Below are 24,958 nucleotides of genomic sequence, written 5' to 3'. Positions count from 1 at the left end.
TAATAGAATTAGCTTTCACCAATGCATCTCATTAGCAGCTGAGGGCCTGTTCTTTACTGATTACAGCAGCGGAGACTGACAGAGCATACGTACAAGAAGGATCTGAGTGCTCCTGGATATACAACACTCAATCAGATTCTTGTACTATGTACAAACAACATCTTGGTAAGTGATATAAGACACCTGTCTGACTAACAAAATTAATATTATTCTCTTCAAGTTTTTTTTTAAATACTAATTCCAAAATAATGCTGAAGAGGATCATCAGCTTGCAAGAAATCCAAAATTTTGTTGCCTCACACTTTGTACAAAATGCTGGCACCCCAGAAGCAAGATGGCGGCATGCAACAAAAGTGTGAGTTACAGCCACACTTTTTTATGCTTTTTTTTTTTTTTCTCTCCTGACATCATAACTGATTCTTGGTTGTCACCTGCTCAGAGGGTAAGGATGTCCTGAGTCTTGTTTTTCTCCCAAATTTAGGGACATTTTTGATTGGGGTGCAGTAACACTGGCCATCCGTTCTGTGCCCAAGCACACTTTAACCCTAAAGCCCACTTTGTTTGGTTGGTATGACCACAAGTGTAACGCACTCAAACATGGTACACTTCTCTTCTTTGGCACTTTTTGGAGAGACATGCTTCGGCACGGTACACTTTATGCACAAGCACACATACACATGACGTATAGTCCATGACTGCTCCTCTTGACAATCTTTATAATGGGGTGTTAGAGGGCAGTGCCAGACCAAAACAGCTTAACAAAAGCCAATAATTTGCTTAAGCATCTCTACTGTGCTGACTGTAATAACGCCGCACTTCTTGTAAACAGATGCTTCACAATGACTTAGGGGGGCCATGTGTGTGACTTAAGTCTGGTTCATATAAGAGTGCTGGCAGTCCAACCTGGTATCGTATGAGGAGCTCTGAATCGGGGAAATGAATTATACCCCAGTTCTGGCATCTAGTGTGTGGCCAGCCCAAACATCCAAACAAGACCTTCAAACATCTCAGCCTGGACCAATTCTTCCAGCTCCCACAAAGTGAGGTCTGTTACTTGCTATTCTGTGGGCTTAAAGTCAAGTGAGACTCTGAAGGTCTGACTTTAAATATTGTACTTGTTGAGAATTTTGCAGTACACTTTGAAGAGGCACATCCATCAGAATCAGGTGAAAGTAAGTTCACTGGGAGCTTATTTTAAAGTAAGCAGAAAAAGAAAAGTAATGTCTACCACCCGCTATGCTGGTTATAATCGATCATAAACACGCTGAGAAAATGTTTCTCAAAACTAGATGCTTTTTTCTGCTTCACCGGACAGAGATGGTCTGAGCAGAGTGAAACACGTCAAGCTTTCTGTGAGGATTTCACTTCTTAGAGCGCTGAGCCTCAATGCGGCTCACAGAGCGGCTTCCCGCTGCGGGCTTTAAAGACAAGCGCAGCAGTGTTAAAGTCACTGCCACCACTGATCCCTCTGCTGGGACTGTGAGGTCGTCGCCGCTCGACCCCAAGACAGCACAAACTCTGTCAAAAATCCACTAAAAGTCTTTATTTCACCTGCTGAGAAGGGATTTATCCTCATCAGAATGGGTAAAACTAAGGTGTTGAAAATGGGACTGTACATATATAGACAACACTCCCCCTTCTCCTCCAGCTTTTAAGCCAAACTGCGCCCAAATGCACACTGATATGACCATGAGTCCCACCTTTCCTCTAACCAAACCCACTGCAACTTAATAATAAAACATCATAGCTCCCTCAAGTGGGTCCACTCCACAGGAGAACAGATTCTTGAGTGGGTTTGAAGCAGAAAATCAGTTATAGAGAGTTCAATGTATCTTGTGTATTATGTTTCCTCTCAGTGTTCCTCCTCTGCTCTGATAATCTGATACTGCACAAGCCTCATTGGATGATAGAGCTGTCAATGATTGAGTTACAGCCCTTTTTATGGCACCAAATCTCTAACTCAGTAAATTTGGATAAATTAAATGTAAAGCAAACAGTGTGATGTGATGCTGTGTATTGTTTTGCACACTGCTTGAAAGTGCATTTGAAGAACCCGTAATCTAACTGAGATGTAAAATCAAAGGGGGCCACAGTTGAGGGATAGCGCTGGAGCAAGCCTGTGCATTGACGCAGCCCTGTTTTTGACTAGCCTGGTCCCAAGTGGTCCAGCTCAAACTCCAGTCCACTCTGTTCCACTCCTGTTTCTTCTCCCTCCCTTCTCTGAGAGCAGTGCTGTGATTGGTCGCTTGATGCTTGTCAGGAAGAAAGAGCTGCTGTGTTGAGGCCGAAAACTCAGACACAAGCAGGACCTGGACGACGCTGGAGTACCTCGCAGGGCGCAATATACTCTCTCCATGACGGCGAGGCTGAATTTTTAACGAGCTGGGCTGCAGAAGAGCTCCCATCGATCCTCTGCGCTGCTGCCTCCGAGGCCGCCGCGTCCTCCTCCGTCTCCCCGCCGCCTGTACACCGCTGCCTGCTGTCCTCAGTAATCCAGAGCCGCTGTTGTTAACGGGACTGACGCTGCTGTGTGGCGACGCAGGGACAAATCAGTCTGAGATTTAAGTGTCTAAGAGGTCCGTGGGGGACATAACGGATCAGCTGTTGCTGTCGGACCGGTTTAACATCCCGGTGAGGATCCAACTACATGGAAGAAGTCCGCGGCGGTGCAGCGTCTCATTCTGCGCAAGAACTGCTGTGACTGACCCAAAGACAGCTTCTCTTCTTGAAGCAGCTCTGTGGGCTTTAATTCTGAGGATTAATTACATGAAGGCGTCTTGAAAGCAGCAGTTTGAAGCTCCTGCAGCAGGTGAGTCCGCAGATCTCACGTCTGACATCGATCCAGCTCACTAGCAGCCTCAATCCGGCTGCGTAACCCGCGATATTTTTGGCACGACTTGTGTGTTTTTACTTGCAATGATAACCTTAAAAAGTCCTTGTGGTTACATCTCAATAAGGCCCCCAAAACTGTCTACTTGATTTGTAGCAACAGAGCATGTTCAGGTTTTGTATTCTCTAAATAACAGGGCAAAATCGGTCCTATAATTCCCCTAGTCACTAAATCTGTCCGGGGGGAGGATTACCAGACGTGGAGTCCGTCAGGGATCCTCAGACTGTCCCAGCTGTCACATTCTATCATCTCTAACTCTAAATTACAGGATAAAACCTTCGGCTTGTTATCTTTTGTGAGTATGCTAATTCTTGTCCCTGTTCAGTCCCTGCGCGTGCAGCCTGTGAGCACGCGGATGCATCAACAGAGATACGTAACAGTGGCGCGAGCTGAGCTGCAACAGTTGCACAGAGACGGTGATACTGAGAGAGCGTGCCAAACGGATGTTACTGTCGAGCTGTAGTGCACATATTTAACAACGAACTCATCGTTTAACTAATTCATATAGCTTATACTTTTTTACTGCTTTTAGTCAATAATCTGTCACGAATTAATTGTGTGGAACAAACGGCAACCGACGATGAATATAAAGTCTTTTTCTGTAAATTTTATCCTAACACATTTGGCTCCTCAGAAGTTTTACCTCCTGTAAAACTAAGAGTTTTCCATTTTATCGTTTCACTGTGCTACATTTGAATGGAGAAAACAGAGCAAGGGTTTTCTTTTGATGTCATTTGAATTTACAAGTCCTTAATGTGTCATAGAATGTATACAGTGAGAATAAACTGATGCTCTGACCATACAGGGAGATTAAATCCTGAAGTTTAGCAGGACAAATGAAATGGAGAAATTTATTTGTTTAACCTTGTGCACTGCTACAGTATGATTTGTGTCAATACTGCAATGCAATTGCTTTTTCAATGAACTTTATCAGCCCCCTCAGTGAATATTGGCAGAAATATTATCTGACGTCTTTAGAACGATTAGTCTAAGGATTAAACACCACACAATGTGAAAAGATACAATACACATTACGGTCGTTTTGGGGATATTTGTCCTGGACTGTTGTTACCCAGTTCTTAAGCTCAATCTGCATATCGTTTGCTGATTTTGCCTTAAAACCATTATGATTTATTTTATGTAGACTGATTGATTGGTTTTTGAAAGATTGTTGCAGATCAATTTCAGCATGGTTCAATACCTATGAAGCAAGCATTTATGTGTTATTACTGCTATTTGCATCTGTCATTGTCATGTTGTTGAGAATGAACGATATTGGAGAACTTTTTAAGATATAAATTGTTGACTTCGGCACTGTATTGGGAACATACCCGTTTCCGTCTTCCTTTTGACAGCACAATCGGTATATTTGGGCAGATTGCAAATTTATTGACACTGAAATCAATACATTGTTAAAAAATGTATACAGTCAATGTTTTCTCACTCGGTTTGCACATTTTACCTGTTAGATGAAGGCCTGAGTGTCATGGCCATGCTTCTCCAGTCTTTTGATGCAGTTGCATGGAGTGTAAGCCAGTTGTCAGTGAACCTCAGCTTTTTAGGTGATGAAGGAAAAACATATAATGTGTACAATATGGAGATAGATACTGTGAGCTGTTTCAGCTGATATGCACTCCTTGATGTTTATTTACCACACTTCTTATTGAAATCAAAACACACATTGCAGTTATTTTTATACCCTACATCCTGAGCATCAGATTTGCTGGGAAAGGGTAGAGCAAAGTGTGGTAAAGATAAGAAAGGAGAAGAAATATATTTGTATTTGATTTAAAATCTTATATTTTTCACAATGAATTAGATATTCCTGATAGAAAACATTTTATTTTTTTCCCAATATTCTTCAGCACTGGTTGAAAGAAAAGACCAGAATGGACTGTAACTGACAGATTATTTGTCACTAGAAAAAAATGAATTCAGCACCTTTCTCTTGTGCAGCACTTCAGAACAAACAATAGTTTATAGCACCGTCATTACCATATAACCATGTGTACTCAAGCAACATTTAAAACCCAATAATCTGCAGCTGCTGTCAGAGGAAATCCATTAAACGCTAAGTTTACATTTGTAGACTTTCCAGTAACTGAAAGGCTTCAGCGAGCACAGGAGCACCATTAAATTCACCCAGCTCCATCGTCAGATCAGAGAGTTATGATTTAAAGCACGCAGGCTGAAGAAATATCATGATATAGAAGACGCTAAGCTTCAGCCTTTAACACAGGGCATGATGCTCTGACCTGCGTTCACACTGGGTTAGTTCGGCTTTCCCTCAGAGACTCAAACATCCAAACCCAGACACATCCACGTAACGAGGCGGTAACCTTTAGAGAATAAGAACATGATCGATATCTCCATCGGGCCCCGGACCCAGCGTGTTTCAGTGTTATGTCTGTTTGTCTCTGTTAATAAGCAGGAGGTAGGGGGGTCTGACTCTCAGGAGGGTGAGGCAGCAAACATCCCTGCGCTCTCTGCTGCTTCACTGACTCTGTGTTCAGACCCGGAGGTGTTGCACCGCCAGGTTCCAGGTGATGAAGTTATCACAGTATAATCACTGGGATATTCTTGAAGATAACCCCTCTCCTTCACTATGAAGGAGCTCAGAGTGTAAAACTGCTGCCTTATGAGGGGTGGAGTGGATGGACCTCTGCAGACAGACAGGTGGAAGTGAGGTTTTGTTTTCACTTAAAACCTGTCAGATTCAGCAGCTTCTTCATTGGCTCAAAGCTTGAACATAAGTCTCTGTAGGTACATGCATTTTTGTTGTGTTCCAAAATGGGCTGCTATGTTGTAAACATACTGTCAGATTATATTCTCTGCTTTTCACACAAACACACTCAAACTGTCTTGGAATCCTGTTGGTTTTCTGGATCAGCGTTCTTTGAGCTGAGTTGAGTAACTAAACTTCATGTCTGAGTCACGTCTTGTTTCCCCAGTGTTCAGCTCTGAGTCAAGTCACCATTACCTGAGGATTTACAACTGAGACTGCTGTTGACTGTGTGAACGTGGACTGACTGACTGACTTAGCCTGGACTGACAGTGTTTGAGCCTTTTGGATGCGTAGAAAACATATTTCCTTTATTGACATTAGATTTTCACTAATGCTGTTGGCGTGTCCAGAGATTGAAATGATCAATGAAGTTACAACATGGTGCTTTATGTGAGCCTGTACATCACTCCTCTCCTCATAGGTGGAACCACTCATTGTTTCAGCTGCAGTGTGATCACTAAAGGTGTATCATAAACTAAAAATACCAGCATCCCACTGGCTACACATGAGAGTTTTGACCTATGAAACATCTATGGCTGTGATCGTTGGCTGGAAGACACCTAACAATAAAATCAGAGTAACTTTTGCATCTGTCTAGGTTCATCCCGAAAAGCTGCCAGTGAAAGAGGAGGGTATGATAACCCATAGTTTCAACATGGACATAAAGTAACAATTCTGGACGTCCATACTTGAAGTGAAGAAATTCCTGAATCCATCTGTAAACTGATCAAAACGGTCTGTTCTAGAAATATCGCAAGATCTTGTTGAAATGATGTGCTCATTTCTTTACTGGTTCAAAATGTGTGGAGGGGCAACCCTCAAAACAACAAGGTCTGCCCATAGCTCTGCCCCAAACAGGCCCCCCACAGGGCTGGCCAATCAGAGCAAAGGGGGGTTACGGAGCAGGGAGTTTAAAGAGACAGCAAAACGAAGAGACAGAGGCTGAATTAAGAATTTTCTAAAACACCAGTGTGAGTAAATCTAGATTCTTTTGAGCTGTTAATTGCATGAAGCTGCTTCAGGGGCCCCAGATGGACAAAATGAAGCCTAAAAAAGCACAATACCCTCTCTTTAAAGTTTGAGGTCTCCATCCTTTCCAAACTGAGTCAAATATTAGGGTCCTACTCAAATCATGCTTAGTAACTACAAAAATGTCTTGATCAATAAACCAATCATCCTCTTCCACATTCAGATTTTCAGTGAGGTCAATTCTTAAGGCCAGGTCAGAGTCATGAAAATCAGGAGATGAGTCCTGGACTGGGGTACTAAGACTGCTGTAGGTAACATAGTATATGGTAAATTTGTTAAGTTGCTGAAAGTATCTTGTAATATCTAAATTCAAAGGATCCTTTGATTTATATGGCACCCATGCACTTTCATAAATGTTTTACAACCATCCACATTGGTTTTGTGCCTCAACATAACCAGGTGGTTACAGTTTGGCGAAATGGAACAAAATCATAAAAGTCATAAAATTTTAAAGTTTTCTTCTATTTTCTTTGTATTAAGAGTTAAAAATGCTGCCTGATTTTTGCAGCCATCTTTATCTCAGAGCCCTGCCAATGCCAAATGTACTCAAGAGGTTTCAAGATTATAGTATCCTGAAGCTCAGGACAGTGAACAAAGCCATCATACTGGATGAGCAGGAGTGAAGTGGTGCTATTCAGTAACTCATAATTTTATCATAAGTATGACAAAAAAACAAACCCATTGTTTCATCAATCACACACAGTTTGTAACTTTTTGTATTCATTGTTCCTGGACTGTGTTTTTCTATCGTGCTGCTCCATGTCAGGAGAAAGCCTGTAAACATGATGCTGCTCCTCTGTGATGGTGTGATGGCGTGCAGTGCTGCAGTGGTTTCCAGATGTGCAGCAGCAGGAGGTGACTGTTCTCTGCCCCGAAGAGAATCTGTTGAAATAACCTCTGACATTCAGACTGAATGGAGCCGACCTTTTCTTTCTCTCCTCTCTGAGCAGTGGGCGATGGAGTGGGAGGATTTCAGAGGCTCCTTACAGCGCTGCTCTCTGCAGACTTTTGTCTGTTTCAGAGCTGGACACAGAGAATCAGCTCATACTGTTTACAAAGTATGCACTTAGAGTGAAGGTCAGGGTTTATCTATTTTTCTTTTCTCTTTTTGGATCCATAATATTAACGGGGATATAGCCTTTCAGCATCTGCTCAGTGAATCATTTCTGTCATTTCATAAGGCAGTCCTTTCCTGCAGCTTTCAAAAACCATGTTTCTGCTAAATTATAGTTTTCTTCTCCTCTGTGAATGTGACATAGTCAGAAAGGAGATGTACTGAGGAGCGACGAAGCTCAAACTCAGCCCAGGGAAAAAAAGACGATTGTACAGTATGACAGGATAATTTCTTTTTCAGCTTTTCTTTTTACAAACACGGCTAAATGACCACCTTTTGGGTCTAAACTGTTTTTGCAGTTGACTGTAAGCATCAAGACATCAAGGCAGTACTCTGGTTAGATCATCCTAAAGGGCATACAAGTGCTCTAAAACTATAGGATAAAAGTGAAACGGAAACTAGTCTCTTAAACTTAACAATGGTCTCCATCTGACTAAAAACATGTTAGTGTAAACACAAGAAGACTGGATTAAATTCCCACTTCAGTAGTCTGAAGGGGAATTATTCCTATTTGTCATGACCTCCGTCCACCCTAGGTTTACAGCCTTATAGGGCGGCGGTAGGAGCAGACAGTAACAAGAAGATGGGCATTGTGTTGAATTGCTACTCAAAGAAGCACTTTTTATAGTTTTTTTTTGTTTTTTGATTTTTTTTTGTTTTGTTTTTGTGTGTTTCTTGTGGTGGTTGTGACATTATTTTTCCTAACTCTGTGTCCACTATATGGAGTGTGCTCGTCTCTGTGTTTGCATATTTGTGGGTCTGTGCATCACGGTGGAACTCTGCCACATGCAATACAGAGAACCGAGGAGAAAAATAGATGCAGTGGGTGATTTTTTTTATTTTATTTTATTTTTTATATCTTTTTTTCCAAGTTAATATAAAAATGCCCACACATGGGAAAGGCTGACACTGCAAAGAGGCTCAAAGCCTTATCTCATCTAACTTCAAACAAAGTCAGGTTGAGTTCAGCTTTTTCACTAGGGCTCCTGCCTACAATAAGTTTAATAACTCAGTATCAGAAACAAATGAGTGATGTAACTGACACTACATCCACATATGTGACAGTCTATGATTCAAACAGCAGAGAGAAGAGTTTAAAACTGGTGATGAACCAAAGTGCTGTTTTGATAGTGTGTGTGAAAGCCTCAAGAAGACCTGTTTACTGAAACCACTTTCCTTCTGGACTCCAAAGAAAGATTCTATAATAAATTATAAAATAAATTAAACTCAGATTTAGTTTTAGTTCTAGAGGGTCCAGATTTCCTGATGCTTTATTTTCTAATCACACCTGAAGCAGCAGAAAATACCAGCCTTGTCCTCTGAACCCAGGAGCTGAAAAAACATACCTATGATTGTAGGAAAAGCTGTTGCTACACTATTGGTATCATCATGTGTAGATTTACCCAGAAGCTGATGAGTTCATTCATTTACTTTTGTGTGCTTGCTTGTACCAGATATGATTTTTTTTTTAGTCCAGCACTGGAATCAGTGTTGTAACAACTCCACTGAACTCTACTGCAGTGAGTGAAATGTGGAGCGATTTGAATGAGCATGTCAAGCTGTGAAAGTCTGTCAGACAGTGAGCCTGCTAATGGGCTCTGCACATGTAACAAAACCCTGGATCACACATGAGCACCTGTTGTGTGTGTGAGTGTGTGTGTGCAAATTTGTGTGTGTGTGTACCTCGCTGGGGGCTTGGTCCGCTGGTGTTGTGATCACCCTTGACAGCTGCAGCAGAGGAGATTGAGCCTGTGTCTGGTTTAAGAGAAGCTGGGTGAACTTCATGCACATTCATGGTGCAGAAACATTTCATAGACATGTCCTCCGAGATGTCCCACAATCCTCTGCTCTCTCTTCTAACTGTCAGGTGATTTTCAAACAGAACTGGGATGATATTGCCTTCCCGTTGTCTATGTTTGTCAGTGTGAGTGGAAATTTCCCCTGGATATTCACTACGAGTCTTTAAACTTGACAAAAACATACACAAAAACAGTTTACTTTAAAAGATGATTGCATTGATTTCTATATTGGTGCATCCTCAAAACTGTACAGAATTACTTATGTTTCCTGATTGCTTTATAGCCTGATACAGTAATTATCTCAGAGTCCAAAACTGTCACTAAATGTATTTTTTTTTTGTCACACGAGTTGATAGTGAATACACAAATACTGATTTAGTGGCTCACTCACTGATTGTAGCCCTAATTGGTTGTTCATTATTCCCACTGATTGATTTTGATTCGTTTTTATTCTGTAAACATTTCATTTTGAGCGTGCTGCGTTCGCTCAATACCGCGCACAGTTCCTCTGTTCAGCTGTAATGAGATGTTAGATAAGGGCCACGTCACTGATATGAGTCCCTGTACCTCACACACACACACAAACTGTCACACACACATATTATCAGCTGCTTGTATCAGAGCAGGTCTGCTCTTTACCGCTGTGCTGCTGTCACTTATTATCCATAAATCAAACTGTGGCATAGCAGCATGTGACACTTCCCCTCCTGCTCAGGTATGTTCCTCACATCCTTACCTGCTCTAATCGTCCCTGCCGAGGGCTTGTGTTATTGATTAGAGATGAAGAGGCTCCACATTGACCCATTACGATGTCAAAAAAAAAAAAAAAAAAAAAAGGAAACCTCGCTCTGCTGATCCGACACCCAGCTGCAGGTCTCCAGAGCTCTCTGCAGGTTTCTGATGGGCTCATTCCACTGCTTAGATTTCTATTCTCTCACACAGTTCTTTCTTTTTTACTTTCTTATGCCTCCCTGTGTTGGTGGGTGTAGATATTTTGTCCTTGAAGGCCTGACATGCAGCTCCCTGAACGCTGGCTCCCTGCAGACATGCTGCTGCACACTCTGTGGGGTTATGGGAAAACCCCGAAGTGCCAGACAGTCTGTACCTCAGGGAGCCATAAGTCCAAGAGCTTAATGCATCAAACTGACTATGACTGTGTGCAGCAAAGGCAGGAATGTAAAGTTACACTCAACTCACAATTTTACACCATTCACATAACAATGATGACATTTTTAATGATGCTTCATTATGCTTTTATTAAAGGTTACTTTATATCCCAACAAACATGCATTTATTTTGAAGGGACACTAAAGATACTTCTGGAGCACTTTTAAAATATGGGAACAAATTTAAATGGATTGGGCTGGCCAAGCACTAGACAGTTTAAAGCCAGACTCACGGCCTGATTTGTTTCCCCTCGTGACTGAGAGATGGGGCTATGTCGTTGATTTACAAAATAGACTGTAATGGCTGTAAAAGAAAAGACCAACAAAATGAAAATGTAACCATGTACAAAAGAAACAAGGTAAAACCATTTCAAAACCTCAAAATATCAAATTTACCAAGTTCACTTGCATTAAACATTTACCCAATAAAAACAAGAGGATAAACAAACTCACCATGTTAAAAATGCCCATTACAAAATAAACAATAAATCAAAATTTAAGCAAAAAAAAAAACAGAAAAACAACACTAACCAAGTTTTGACTGTTTTTTTTTTCTTTTCAAAAAAAGCCACGTGAGGTTAATTGTTAGCTAGAAGCTAACATTGCCAACAACAAAGTAAGCCATACCATACACTTACTCCCCACAAACCAAGTTTTTTTCTTATTTAAACTCAGATTTTGGCATATGATGAAATCAGCCTTCAAAATAAAAGCTCTTTGGAGACAGTTACAACTATTAACACAAAAGAAGTAGATGTGTTAAAATTATGATAGCTGGAAACATTCTGTTCTAAACGTTTCATTTATATAGGCTGGAAATTTTTTTCTATAGGTTGCCAAATTATCGTTTAATGTATTTAGTTTGTTACTTTTCAGCCACATCTAAAGCCATTAATGTCCCAACACTGTTAATTCATCCCTTACAAATGAGTCCTTTATTAGATGAATAAATTTTCACAAAATCTAACCAGATTTCAAATGTAACTGAATAGAATAGAAAATACTTTATTTATCCCCGAGAGGAAATTTAGGAGGAGTCACAGCAGCAATCAAGAAAACAAAAGTAAGAAAGTGTAGAGAAAGTGCAAAAAGGTCCATAAGAAAATAGATGCTGACAGCTTGTCCATCATTCTCCAGTTCAGCCAGCCTCCACCTCCACAGGGTCCAGGACTGAGCTTCTTCAGCAGTCTGTTCAGTCTCTGTCTCCTGGATCCTGTCTGTTTACAGCAGGTGAAGTTCTTCCAATGTTGGGTTCATGTCCAGTGTTAACTCTGTTAGCTATGTCTGTGAATAGCATGATGCTACTCTGCCTTCTTGTATCCCCTCTGTTACTGGGTTAGCATGGCTAGCTTGTTGATCTAACTGGAGATAGATCTCAATAACAATGGATGACACCTCAGCCCCAGCACGTCATCCTCACCTCCTTCTTCTCACCTTGTGGGATAACATCAGGCCTTGCACCAGTTAGCATGACATGCTGCAGGCTGCTAACAGCTGATTTCACATGTAAACAATGCAGCAATGCGGGATCCCCGGACAAACAAAGGAGCAAAAATAGTAAATATATCACTGAAGACAAAATCAGTTTGGTGTCCATGACCAACAAAAGAATCATACAAAGTAATGGTCCACTCCAAATATAAAGATGAAACAGACAGAGGAGAGAGCAGCCGCAACAGGCAGCCACAACCAACAGGGCCTAGCAACCTAATCTCTGTCATTGTTTTTTAACTTTTCCAAGAAATTTGACCAAACAAACCATGGATTACCAGAACCCCACATAGATGTTCTCCTCACGTGAACTCTACACGATGACTGTATTAATCTGTGTGTCTTACAAGCTCTGAGATCTGATGGCAAGCAGTGAATGCATGACATAAAGCAAAAACAGGGTTTAGATCACAGTGTGCAGCTTTGAACAGAGGGTTTTACTCAATAAAACACAATGTCTGATTCAAGTCCAAGTCCAGGGCTCTGACAACCTACTGTCTGCTTTAAACCTTGTGTCTCAGCATCCAGAGCAGGAGAGACAAACTTCTGCTCCTCAAAGAACATGTCCCACTGTGAGCTTCACAATCAGAAATCTTTCCACCTCTGTTATTTTGGGCCGGTGGCAGAAGTCTCAGAGATCTCCAAACTTGACCGGATAAACGCTGATCAGCAGCCCAGCTGTAAACCTTTCAGAGCTCATAATGTTTTATTTATTTGTTCTCTGTGGACTCTGTGAGGTGTTGATTCAGCTCCTGTGGCTCTGCTGTGCTCTGCTCTTGGATTGTTTTATATTATTAGACTCTGTCCCCATGCGAGGAGAGAGGACAACACAACAGAGCAGAAGGAGAATAACACCAGGGGGGTGATAATGAGTGTTTTAATAGAACAAAGGTTGTGGGACTCGTCCTCTTCATATTTGTTTTCTGTGTTTGTGTTAAACCTCAGAGCAGCTGAGCGTCTCCAGGGAGCAGAAACACACAGGAGGTGTTTGCTGTGATAAAAACCGTTTGTCTTCAGAGGAGGAGGAAGCTTTAGCACATAGGAAGGTCTCATCTGTGTTTGCTCACGTTGCTTTGTGGAGCATGTCTTCATATAATGTGACAGAGAAGATCAGGGCCCACAGAGGCTTGGATTGTCATTATTTGCCTTTGAATCCTACAGTATTTGTACTTGAGGATTTGTCTTGCGTTTGAGTGGACTATTACTTTAAAAGCAGAGCAGAGTAAAGAGCCTTGTGGCTGACCTGATGCTGCAGGAGAAACTTGATAGATTCTGCTGTTTCTGGTCTTGCTCGAGGCGTGGCTTTGGGACCAACAATGTTTCCCGCTCCAACTCTTTAGTCCAGACTGAAAGAAATTAACAGCTGGCAACTCACAGTTTCACAGACATGGTCTTCAACTCTGGTCTGGTAGCGCCCAATACCTGTCTAAGCTGCATTATACAAACACACACACACACCCACGCAAAAACTGAATGTGTAATTTGTCTGCTTCATATGCCAGCTCTTGATGGCGTGCTTAAAGACTTGCCTCATCTCCAGGTCAGAAGTGCCTCCACTACATCTTTTAATTTTCAGTGAGGGATTTGTTTGTTACATTTTAATAAAGTGCTTTTTCTAACCATAATGTCTGATTGGAACCAGGGGGCTCAAGTATAGACCAAAACTCTTAAAGAAATTAGAAAGATTAGACCAAGACTTTTAAGAGAACCTAAATATTTTCTTAGAATTAAAAAGGACAAAAAAGTAGCTCCCACCAACTTCTTAAAAAGGGGGTGTTGTGTTTATCCAGTCTCCCCGTAGTCAGTCTAGATTAAGGGTCTGCAACCTGCAGCTCTGAAGCCTCATGCGGCTCTTTGTCTCTTTTCCAGTGGCTCCTTGTAGTATTACAAAAATATTATTGAAATAAATATTTTTTTATTTTTCTTACAGAAGGTATTAACATTATGTGGAACTAAATATGCATCACCTCTTGCAATTAAGCTTTCAGTTTTATTTTAAGATTTCTGAAAATTGTTTTAAATTTTGTGCAATTTTTTAAACTTCAAATTTGTTGCCATTTTTTCAAATTTGGAAAAAATCCAATTTCTTGAAGATGCAGCAAATTTCAAATATTTTTGAATTTCAAAAATGTTTTGCAAATTATTAAGTACATTTTTTTCTGTCTTTAAAACTTTGCAATTTTTAGAGAAAAACATTGTTACAATTTTTGGATGATTTAACAACTTATTGAAATTACTTTTATCATTTTTGCCAATTTATGAAATTTATGTCAATTAAATTTTTTTATTTCAAAATTTTGGGAACTTATTCAAAATATTTTAAATATTAAAAATAAAAACTAAGACGTCACATGTACAATTGTATAAACACAAAAACTCCTCATTTAGATTCACTAGATTTTTGCTATAGAATATTACATGCATTTTGTCTTTATTGTGAAGATAAAGTTTAGACAGTAAAGGTTGCAGACCCCTGGTTTAGATGATTTACAGCTGCAATTTTGTCAGTATTTTCCCACCAAGGTTTTGGTTTAGTGGGTGTTTTAATATAGCTAACCTAAGTTATATAGGTTAAGAAAAACAGGTCAACATGATTCAACTATTTTAGAAAAGAACCAAACCCCGATCCTTGAAAAAAGTGCCATATATGTCTGATCTCCACGCCCAACCTACATGAACCATTTTTCAACAACATAACCTGAACCTAAACATTGGACTTATAAAAAAAATAAACAACAGCTTTTAGACATGATGGAAATGATGTCTTCAGTAATATTTTCAAGCAAAATATGATCAACCTGACATGTTTGTCTTATAAGGTGTGAAAACAAGTAACAATGCACAGACAGTGTTTGGCTGCCGTTTATTTTCCCCACAATGAAACCCAGACACCTCAGGATGGATGAGAATCTCTGCTAGTCTTTCAGTTTGTCATTAATTAGCAGCTGCATCCTGTGTTTGCGTGTCACCCTCCGCTCTGACAGTCCTCAGCTTCCACAGGGAACACTGATGACACCATTTCTGTTTTTAGTCCCTGCCCTACTTTTCTCTCTGCGCTGTGTGTGTGTGTGTGTGTTGGAAGAGGTAAGGGGGTGCAGTGCAAGGACACTGCCACATACAGATCATGACTCAGGGACAAGTCTGCTGTTATTTCTCACAAACCAATAAAGAACCAGACGAGTTTGGAGAAAATGCATTAGCTGCAGGTTAGCAGGATTTGCAGTCTCAGATCATTGGTACCAGGGAATTCTGTTGTATTTTTGGGGAAGTTAAAATGAAGGTTCAGACTGTTCTGAGTGACTTTGAGATGTAATGCCAGTTGGAGTCCACATGCAGTGTTGCAGGTGAAACACTTTCTACCAGATCTGTGTCTGGTCCGTCTCCATGTCTCCAACTTGTTGCATGTCGGCTTCAGATCCTGCAGGTAAGAGGCCTTCAGAGCCATACCCAAAATTCCATTTTTGCTGGGTACCTTAAGCAGCAGCTCAGAGAAGATCCAGCAGGACAGGAAGTCAGACACTGAAATAAAATCTGATCATTCATTTCAGAACAAAACACTGATCTGATGCCAGATTGTACTCCACTAAAATTCAACAACACAGATATTAAGCCAAACCAGGAGTCCATAGATTAGAGGTTTTCAGAGGCCGATGAAGAAAACATGAACAAATAGAAGCTCATTTTTGGGTCAGAAATCCTTGGTCATGTGACTCCAGCCGTCCTGGGGTCCAACACAGCTGGTGAGCATTGACAAACAAGCCAGGCTGCATTGAAGTGGAGACTTCATTTCTGCAAATATTGATTAAGTAAAGGGGGTGATGATTCCAACCCCCACTTCATGGTTGGTTGTTCAATCTCAGCCCCCGCAGTCACATCCTGAAGTGTTGAACTCTAAATTTCTCTTGGTTAGACTGTCAGTGGTGTGTTGCGTGCATGTAGCATGAATAGGTGAATGTGACAGTGAGTGTTTCTGAGTGGTCAGAAAGACTGAAGCACTAAGTGCCAAAACAGTCTAAACTTTTTTTCTGACTTAAGCAGACCTTTGATAAAAGTTTTCTTGAAAACTGGAAGTCAACAAACAATCCGACAGTGTCGCAGCTGTAACTTTCCGCCTCCTAATGGTTCTGCTTTTGACAACAACAAAGATCTTTGAACCCGGGAGAAACTAAAGATGGAAATAAATCAGCATGAAAATGACTGTTTCGCTATAGGACTTTTTTTTTCCCTAGCTGAGCCTCCAGCTCTGAGTCGGCCATGATTAATTGCTTCATCTGTGTCCCTCCAAACTAAACAGCCGTTCGACTTGGAGCTGTTGTATAAATGTATATCTCTGCTGTATAAAAAGGCTAAAACACCAAGTGGAGCTGGGAGATATCTATTCCTCTCAGAGAGCTGTCTGTCACCGCGTGAGTGAAGTTTTAAGAAAACATATGCTCAGATTTAAGGTGAACACAGGAGATTCAGTTCTTTAAATATTTTTGTTAAAGCCAGAAATTAAACCAGAAGAGGTGAGGAAAATTCAGATTTATCACAGTGCAAGTCTCATAGTGGGCATTCTTCTTCAGGACATCAACAGTTGTTTGAGGTTGAATTAAGTTTTGGTTCATGTGGTCATCATGTTACAGAGGGATTATGCTTTCCCATATTTTTAACATAGATAATAAGTAACAATGCTGGAGTTCATAACAAATGTGAGCCGGTTGATAAACTGCTCAAAATGGTCTGTTCTGACAATTACATGAGATCTTGCTGTAAGGATGAGGTCATCACATAAGGATGTCCAAACTGGTTACCTCCACCAAGGAGGTTATGATTTGGGAGAGTTTGTCAGTTTGTCTGTGAACAGTATAACTCAAAAAGTTACAAACAGATCTTGAGGAAATTTTCAGGAAATGTTCAAAATGGGATATGAAAGAAGTGATCCAGATCACCTTCTGGATCCAGGATTTTTTTCAAAGGATTCTTTATCATTGTCAGATAAGGACTTTTTCACCACATGTGTATCTAACTCCATGATAAATGGTTGGATTGCTTTGCAAAACAATACAAGACAAGGTCACCATAATTTCTGACAAATGTAAAAGTACGATTTAGATCCTGCCAATATTCTGGATACTAAGATCCAAAGTATGAAATATGTACTGGGTCATCATAATCTTATCATAAACGAACACCAAATTGTAGCAGACAGTCTTCTGAAAGGGAGTATAACATTAAAGTAGAACTAAAGTGTTGCATGACAATCACAATATGTTTGGCAGAGGTCAGCGCTCTCCGAGTGCTTTTCTAGTTCATGATGCATTGGAGGGGTGGGCCTCAAACACCAAGGTCTGCCAATAGCTTTCTCTCCAACAGGCCTTCAGAGGGCAGGCCAATTAGAAGGAATGGGGGTTGTTTAGCTGAAGCCTCCAAAAGACGGCAGCTAAAAAGAGAAAAATCACAGGGACACCGTAAAGCCTTAAATGCTTCTTTACTTTTTTCATGGGCTGGTTTGAAATCAAGAAGCATATATTTAACAAATAATCACAAGATCAACTGGCAGCCTGCAGTGAGTGAAAAAAGCAACATTTCAGTCCAAAGAGATTAGACTGAAAAAGGTATGGAGTCAGACTTTAATGTGGAAAAACAAAGTTCCTGTCCTGTCTCTTTAAACAGGAATATGATCAGTAGTGTCAGGTTCTAAGCAAAAATGTCAGACTTGATTCTTGCCCTGTTATTAGCTGTGGAGTAGAAACTACTCTCAGTGATAAAACAGGGCCTTGGCGTCTTTAAAATACAGACAGGAAGGATGGCCCATCATTTTCAAATGGCACCTGAGCTCCAGCAATCCTAAACAACCCCATAATTCCTGGGTAAACCATGGTGGGTTGGACACTAATCCCAAATTTGGCTCCCTCGAAATAAAACCACTAATCACGATGACTTAAGGTGTCTTTGTATTGGGTTTTAGGAGATGTGAAGCCGTAATACAACTCTGAGGTAGCTCTCAGCTCTGTAAGCTGATTTAAATGAGAAGCAGCCGCTGCATGTGGCGTTCTCCACCTCACTGCTGAGGATATTCACCTCTAAATGTCTTTATCTGCTTTTAAAGCACCAATGACATACATACTGTAGAGTCTCTGCTGCCTTGCAGTGCACACATCCCTCTCTACTATAACAGAATACTAATGAGTGTGCAGCTAAGGTAACATGCTGAAATTGAAGGCAACTCCTCCCTGCACAATCAATACATGTTTGTCCTCTCTGTAGATAAGACAGGAGCCGTTTAGTGTAGAGTACGTTCTGTACTCCTGTCAGGATGATGTGGGTTGTTTTGACCCGCGGCCACTCTTAATTATCATGTTGAGAGAGCGTCTCTCCTCTCTGCTGGCCTCTGCAGAACAGAGGCCACTCTTCATCTTCTTCAGCTCAGCTGCATGACTGTAATACAGAAAGCATGCTCAGTCGGGCTCACTATGTTCGTACCACTTCCATTTTGGAAAGGTGGTTGCATCTCTGTTTCACAGCAGCTCAGATGCGTAGATGGAGAGGATAGTGAGGGCGGTGATGCCGCTGGGATCAACACTTCAAAAGGGAGTTTTAAATTCAAGCAGAGAGTCATGGCCTTGGACTCAGAGGTGCTGACTTTTATCCCACAAGCTTCACATTTGATTGCACGCTGCCTCAGTCTATGTTTAAGGTCACGGTTGGATGAAGCAAACAGAACCACATCATCTGCAAAGAGCACAAACACACTTCTGAGGTCTCCCACCTGGATACTCTTATCCTGATGCAGACTGTTCTCCATCATTATTTACGCTTAGACACATAAATGCACTCTGACTGAAACCCATTTTACAGGGACCCAACCTCCAGGTATCTTTAGCAAACCATGGAAGTCTGATTATGTGGTAGAGAGTGTGATTTAGTCTCCTTGGTACGGTGGGGGTGGTTAAATGATGCAGAAACGTTTACCCTGAAATCTGGGGTTTCAGTTTGCTTGTAGCTCATAGTCATTGAGTTGCTACTGTAGCCCATAGTATATTGTTTGTGTGCCTACATCTAACAAAACAGACCATTTTACATCATTAACTGCAAGTTCATGACAAAGAAAACAGACCTTTCAACTAGAGTGGTTTCATGAACTTCCCTCTCATCACCGGTGCTTGGGTGTTAAAAGAAACTATTACACCAAAAACTGTGGTTGTTGACATTTTGCTGGCTTTGTTTGACATTTTCTTTTCAGCCCCATTGACTCATGGTTGACTAACCTAAAGAGTATTAAAGTTTTTTTCCTGGAATCTGTAAAAAGATGTTGACATAAGCGCTTCAAATAGACTTCATCAAGTCATCAGCGTATGAAAAGAATCAGCAATACCCATAGACTGTATAAAACATGGACGTAGTCTCGTAGTTACCGGTCTGTTTCTGATACATGAAATGAAGCCAATCCATGGACACAGCCACATTTGATATAACCTCGGCTGTGAGTCTCCTTTCAAACTGCTACAGGGCGTCCACCAGTCACGTGACCCGAGATGTGTCCCTGATTGAGCGATCAAACAGTTCTTATAACTTCTAAACCGAAGAGTTAGAAAAAAAATCACTTACCATACAGCGTGTGCTGAAAGTGAAATCAGTGTTTTAGACTCAAGACATATTTTTTGAACCAGGCTGTAAATATGCTTTTTAATGCTGTAAAAGTCTGTTTTTATGGCTGGGTGTGTACGGGACGTCAGGTCTTTCTGTAGCCCGCCTCAAGCGGATTCTCAATGAACAGCAACTTTTAACACTTCCACATAGGCTTCATTTTTACTAACTGGATGTTGCCCCTTGGCGATGCCTTCCCCTCTGTAGAGAGAGTAGCAGTTGGCTATCCTAGAAGTCACTGAAGGACGTCATTGCCTAATCTATTTTTGGCTTATTGTCGCTGAGAGTCAAACCAGTGGCCTCTGGGACTCTGACCTGATCATAGCCTCTGAATATGAGGCACACGCTCAATCTGTGAGGCAAACTGGCACCATGCGAGATACCTTTTTTTTTTTTTGTCATATCTTTAAAGTCTGTTTTCTTAAAAGAAAGTCTTTCATTTTTTTATTTTTTTATTTTTTGAGAAAAAAAAGAGAACAGGAAACTTGTAGAGACAGAGGAAAGACATGCAGGAAAGGAGCTGCGAGCCAAAATCTAACTACTTGACTAAAGTCTCTGTGCATGGCCAAACCGGGGCCCCCACGCACAGTTCTTCTAGAAAGGGAGAAAATGCTAAATGTTTTCCAGGGTACATGGCCTGGTGGTGTTGTGACAAGCTTTGATTAATTACAGGGGATCACCCTGGCACAGCACCCACTGAAACGGTGTAAGAATCAATGTCAAGACTCTTGGCACAGCTCTCTTTTTAGCTAGAGAGAAGGGGAGTTCAGTTCACGCTGAGAAAAAAACAAGCTGCTGTTATCATCTTTGACACCTGTTAAATGCAATTTTGGTATTGGTTTCAGAAATTAGTAAGTAAAAGCACAGACATCAGTGCCCATGCAGCACTGATGCAGATTGACTGAATTCCAGATGAAGTCTTGATCAATCCCTATCAACATGACACATCTCTATTAAATAGGCAGGACAGGATGCCCTGCAGAGTCTGAATGCTGGTGGTATCAGGGTAAAGCCAGCAGGTGGTAATTGGAAACTTGAAGTCAGATATTCCTGGATGTAATGGAGATCTGGAGCACGGTCTGCACAGCGGTAGGTCGGATAGAAAGACTGATTTTGCTGATATTCACGGAACAGCATTCAGAGTGTGATTGCTGTGAATAAGACAGAAAAGGAAAGGATCGAAACACTGCTGTACAATGCTAAGCTTGTCAATATGTCAACATTAAATTGAGGACTGAGATGTGCCCAGCTGCAGGCCATGTCATGTAACCAACTGCGTTTTAGGAGTTTCAATCGAAAAATGCTTCCTGTCTCGTCCTCTGGAGTCGTGGTCCAAAATCATCCACTGACTACGCTCAGCTCTTGTCTTTTTCTAATCCTGATGTAAACACAGTCTCTCGTTTGTTCAAGTGATGAAAACAGCTGGTCGTGTCATCCCTTGCTGTACTTTTGATCTAAATTGACCTGGACTTGAATTGAAATTGAATGTCTGGTACCTCTGGCCATATCCTGACTGTTTGAGCTGCGATCGTTTCATCTGAAGACCCAGTTTTTCCTGATGCCACATCCACTTATAACTCAAACACACCATCCAGCATCTTTAAGCATTTCCAGCTCGACTGCTGCGCCGCGCCTTCACACAGAACAATTCAATCAGATTCTCTCAGCGTGTTCCCCCATCGCCTTCTTCTACCAATAAAGCCCTGCTCCCATAATCATCGCTCATCACTTTTAGTGTCAACACACAGCTATTTACTATTGAGCTATAGATATAAAATTCTGTTTTCTATTAACTCACCGTTGAGCCATGAGGGAAGTCTCACCATCGACATCTCTAGCGATGGCTGTAAATTTGAAGGCAGGCAATGGATATCACATTACTTTCTTACTGCGGGAGATTAGAGAGGACTGGATGTGATTCTTTTCCCAACTCTTCCTCTCAGGCTGTAAATGTTTGTGAGTTTTAGAGAGGATTGGGGGTTTTATGGTGCAACTTCAGCTTTTCAAAGGAGTAAAAGGAAGGAGTCATACAGACCTCATGTTGTGTCCTGATGACTAATACTTGAAGCAGATGCACAAGTTGAGAGTTTATATTACTTCTGCCAGAAGAGCCTCTTTACCCTGTACAGCGCAAATGCTGTTAAAAGAAAAGCTCCTCCTCATCATCATCAGCCTTTTCAAATGTAGAAAATTCTTGTTGATAACTTACCTCTGCCATCTAATCAAGAAGTAGTTTACATCCATGTGTGTACCATAAAAAGATCAGTGCAACTGTAGCCTGGTTGGGACGCACTGATCGATTTTATCCTGAGCAGCATGTTGACAAAAGAAAAAGCTTTAAATGACCAAACAATTATACATAGATTGAGATAGCTGCCTAGATGAGAACCTCTAGTCTGTGAATTACAAGGTGTTGACCCTGTTTCCAAATTCCCCAAATTCCTCCAGTCCTGTATCTGGGGTATTTGCTAGACACCCAAGTTGAAACCATGGATACTCCTCCATACCAATTCAGGGACTTTGGCTGGTTTTAGGCCAATTTTCCTCCCCATGTTATTGATTATTTTTCCATTTAATCTTCAAGTGTTTGGAGTCAGAAACAGTATTTTACTGTTTCCAAGCCTCCCAGATCGGTAAACAAAAATATTATTCCTTTTAATATTATAATATTTACAGTTCCTGGTTGCACTGCCTCCAACCCGATTCCTGCAATAACCTATGAGAAGAGCAGACTAAAGGCCTTTGTACCTGACAGTTTTTTTTTTCAGATTGCGTAACCAAATAACACATCTGAAAAAACGGACTCACCTTGCACACTGTCTCCCATTCGTTTATTTTGTATTAGTTGCCAAAATTTGCAGTACGAGAAAATGGAATCATCAAGCAGTGATCGCAATTGATTCTGAGCAGCATCTGTCAGTATGTTTGAGGTATGTGCGCAGGGGCTCACACACACACATAGGCGCAGGCACACAGACACAGACACAAGTCTTAATTATTTAACATTGACAAAAATGGAATCATCAAGTAATTGATCCTGAGCAGCAGCTGCTAGTATGCGCAGTGTGCGCATGCACAGGCACACACACACATACACAAGTCTTCATTCATCATCTAAACATCAAACATTTTCTGCAGAGAATATGTCAGACAATGTGAAAACGTGATGTTGCGAACTTGCGAGTAGCCTATGGTGTTTCTGAATAGTGAAACTACCCAGGAAATCAGCGGGGCGGATGCGAAAAAACACAAAAAAATCAAACTTGTTTCGAAAAAATAATGATGGATGAAAGTTTCAGATTGAACATGTAAGCATGATTGATGGGATCGAATTTATTTTTTAACCCGCGTAAGTTTCAGATGAAAAAAACGGACTCAGTGTGCAAAGGCTTGAGAAGTGTCATCAAGTGGATGTCTATGTGCTGGGGTGCCTGTAGCCCAGTGGTAGTAATTCTTCATCTCCCCTTTGAAAGATTGGGGGTTTATACCTTGTTTGTCTAGCTTCTGAAAGCAAGTTTTATCCAAGCAGCAACCACCAGTCTAAAATTATGAGGCAGTGCGGAAGTGATAAAAACTGCAGTTTGTCAAGTGTCCACTTGAGGCTGGCTCCGGAAGTACCAGAAACCACATTCACACCAAGCCAATCTCTCTAACGGCACACATTGTAAGGAGGGACTTTTTCTCATTTGGCAGTTAAAAATATAGTTAGATTGTGGGTTTGCCTGTTAGTTGTTAGTGTGGAGGCTGAAAGCCCACCCCATATCCAATATGGCTACCGCCGACAATCTGCTTCAAAATTCTGCATCACCGGTGGATGACACCATGGATACCACATCCATTTTTTAAACCGTCTATGGTTTGCTCACACAAGCTTCTGTGGGGTCTCATCTCTGTGACATTACTCCAACAAATGTAAAGTCTGTGGTGTGTGGTGTGGTGTTAAGAAATCATTGGATTGTGTGATCAATTTGACACGTTGACAACTCTAGATTTTAAGGCCAGTCACGATCTAAATGTTTCTGGATTTGCAGCTTACTGCTTGATCCAGATACCACAGTACACCTTCAGAGGCCTAGATGAGTCCAGGTCTCATCGTGGTCCAGACTGCTTCAACCTTGGTTTTAATATTCTAAATTAAAATTGTATGATAGATTTCTTAAAATTTTTTCGTTCATGTAGTTTTACGATGCAGCTGGTTACTTCAAGCTCTCTTCCTTTTGTATTTGATTCCAAAAAATAGGATTAGGATAATTGGTTTCGACGGATGTAGCTTTTTAGGTCTCATGTTCTGCCTCTTTGTGATGCTGCCAGGCTCTGTTGTAAAGTTGTGATACCTGCTGGTTCCTTGTATCCTCGTATCAATGAGGCTGACAGCTGATAACAAGGCCAAAAATGACCCTGACCTCCCTTTTTACTATAATATCCCTCTTCACACGTCCCTGCTTGACTGAATGTGCTTACTCAGAGCTCTGACACCTCACTAGAATATGGTAATAAATCTCCTCAGAGTAGCATTTGCAATGTAAATCACAGTATCCAGTGGAGGGCTAATATCACAGAGGGGTCAAAAGCTAAGGAGCCGCTCAAATGATTCATAGTCCTCCTATCAAAGCAGCGGTTGTCGTACTTGAGACTTTAATCTCCTTCAGCCTCATTTAACCCCGCTCTTCACACCACTCGGGCCATGAGACCCCAGAGATTCTGTGAGAGCAGGAAGAGTACTGGAAATACTTTCCGTTTTTTTTAAAGCTGCTCCCTGGACTGCTTTTTCCTGGGTGACACTGTGATAATTGGCATCCTGGCTTGTGTTTGTGCCAGCCTGAGGTATTGTGTTTCATCCCGGGGCAGTCTGTGGTGCAGATTAAAAATCGACTAGGGTCAAATGGGTAATTGGACAAAAGTGGCTGTAACTGAAAGAGGATTTGGACTGATATATAATGAGAGCTCATCTTCTGTGCTCTGCACAGCACCACAAACTGACAGATTAGTTTGGGTCATCAAAGTCAGATTAGAGTGTGAGCGCTGATTTATTAACAAGACGCTCTTTGGGCTTGT

The 24,958-nt window shown here is 41.2% G+C and overlaps 1 protein-coding gene across 1 annotated transcript in view; it reads left to right on the top strand.

The window, feature by feature from the left end:
* The first annotated feature begins 2,241 nt into the window (after positions 1 to 2,241).
* Positions 2,242 to 24,958, top strand: part of large1 (LARGE xylosyl- and glucuronyltransferase 1) — a 97,200-nt gene continuing 74,483 nt past the window's right edge. The window contains exon 1 of the mRNA XM_074698195.1: positions 2,242 to 2,809. The gene's annotated coding sequence lies outside the window, so the exon portion shown is untranslated. The remainder of the gene's footprint in view (positions 2,810 to 24,958) is intronic.

This window comes from Halichoeres trimaculatus, unplaced genomic scaffold, assembly GCF_033239565.1.
Source record: "Halichoeres trimaculatus isolate MK-OKI-2021-1 unplaced genomic scaffold, fHalTri1.1 fHalTri1_scaffold_21, whole genome shotgun sequence".
Lineage (NCBI taxonomy): Eukaryota > Metazoa > Chordata > Actinopteri > Labriformes > Labridae > Halichoeres > Halichoeres trimaculatus.
The sequence above is the reverse complement of the archived record's forward strand: the minus strand, read 5'-3'. Positions and strand labels throughout refer to the sequence as shown.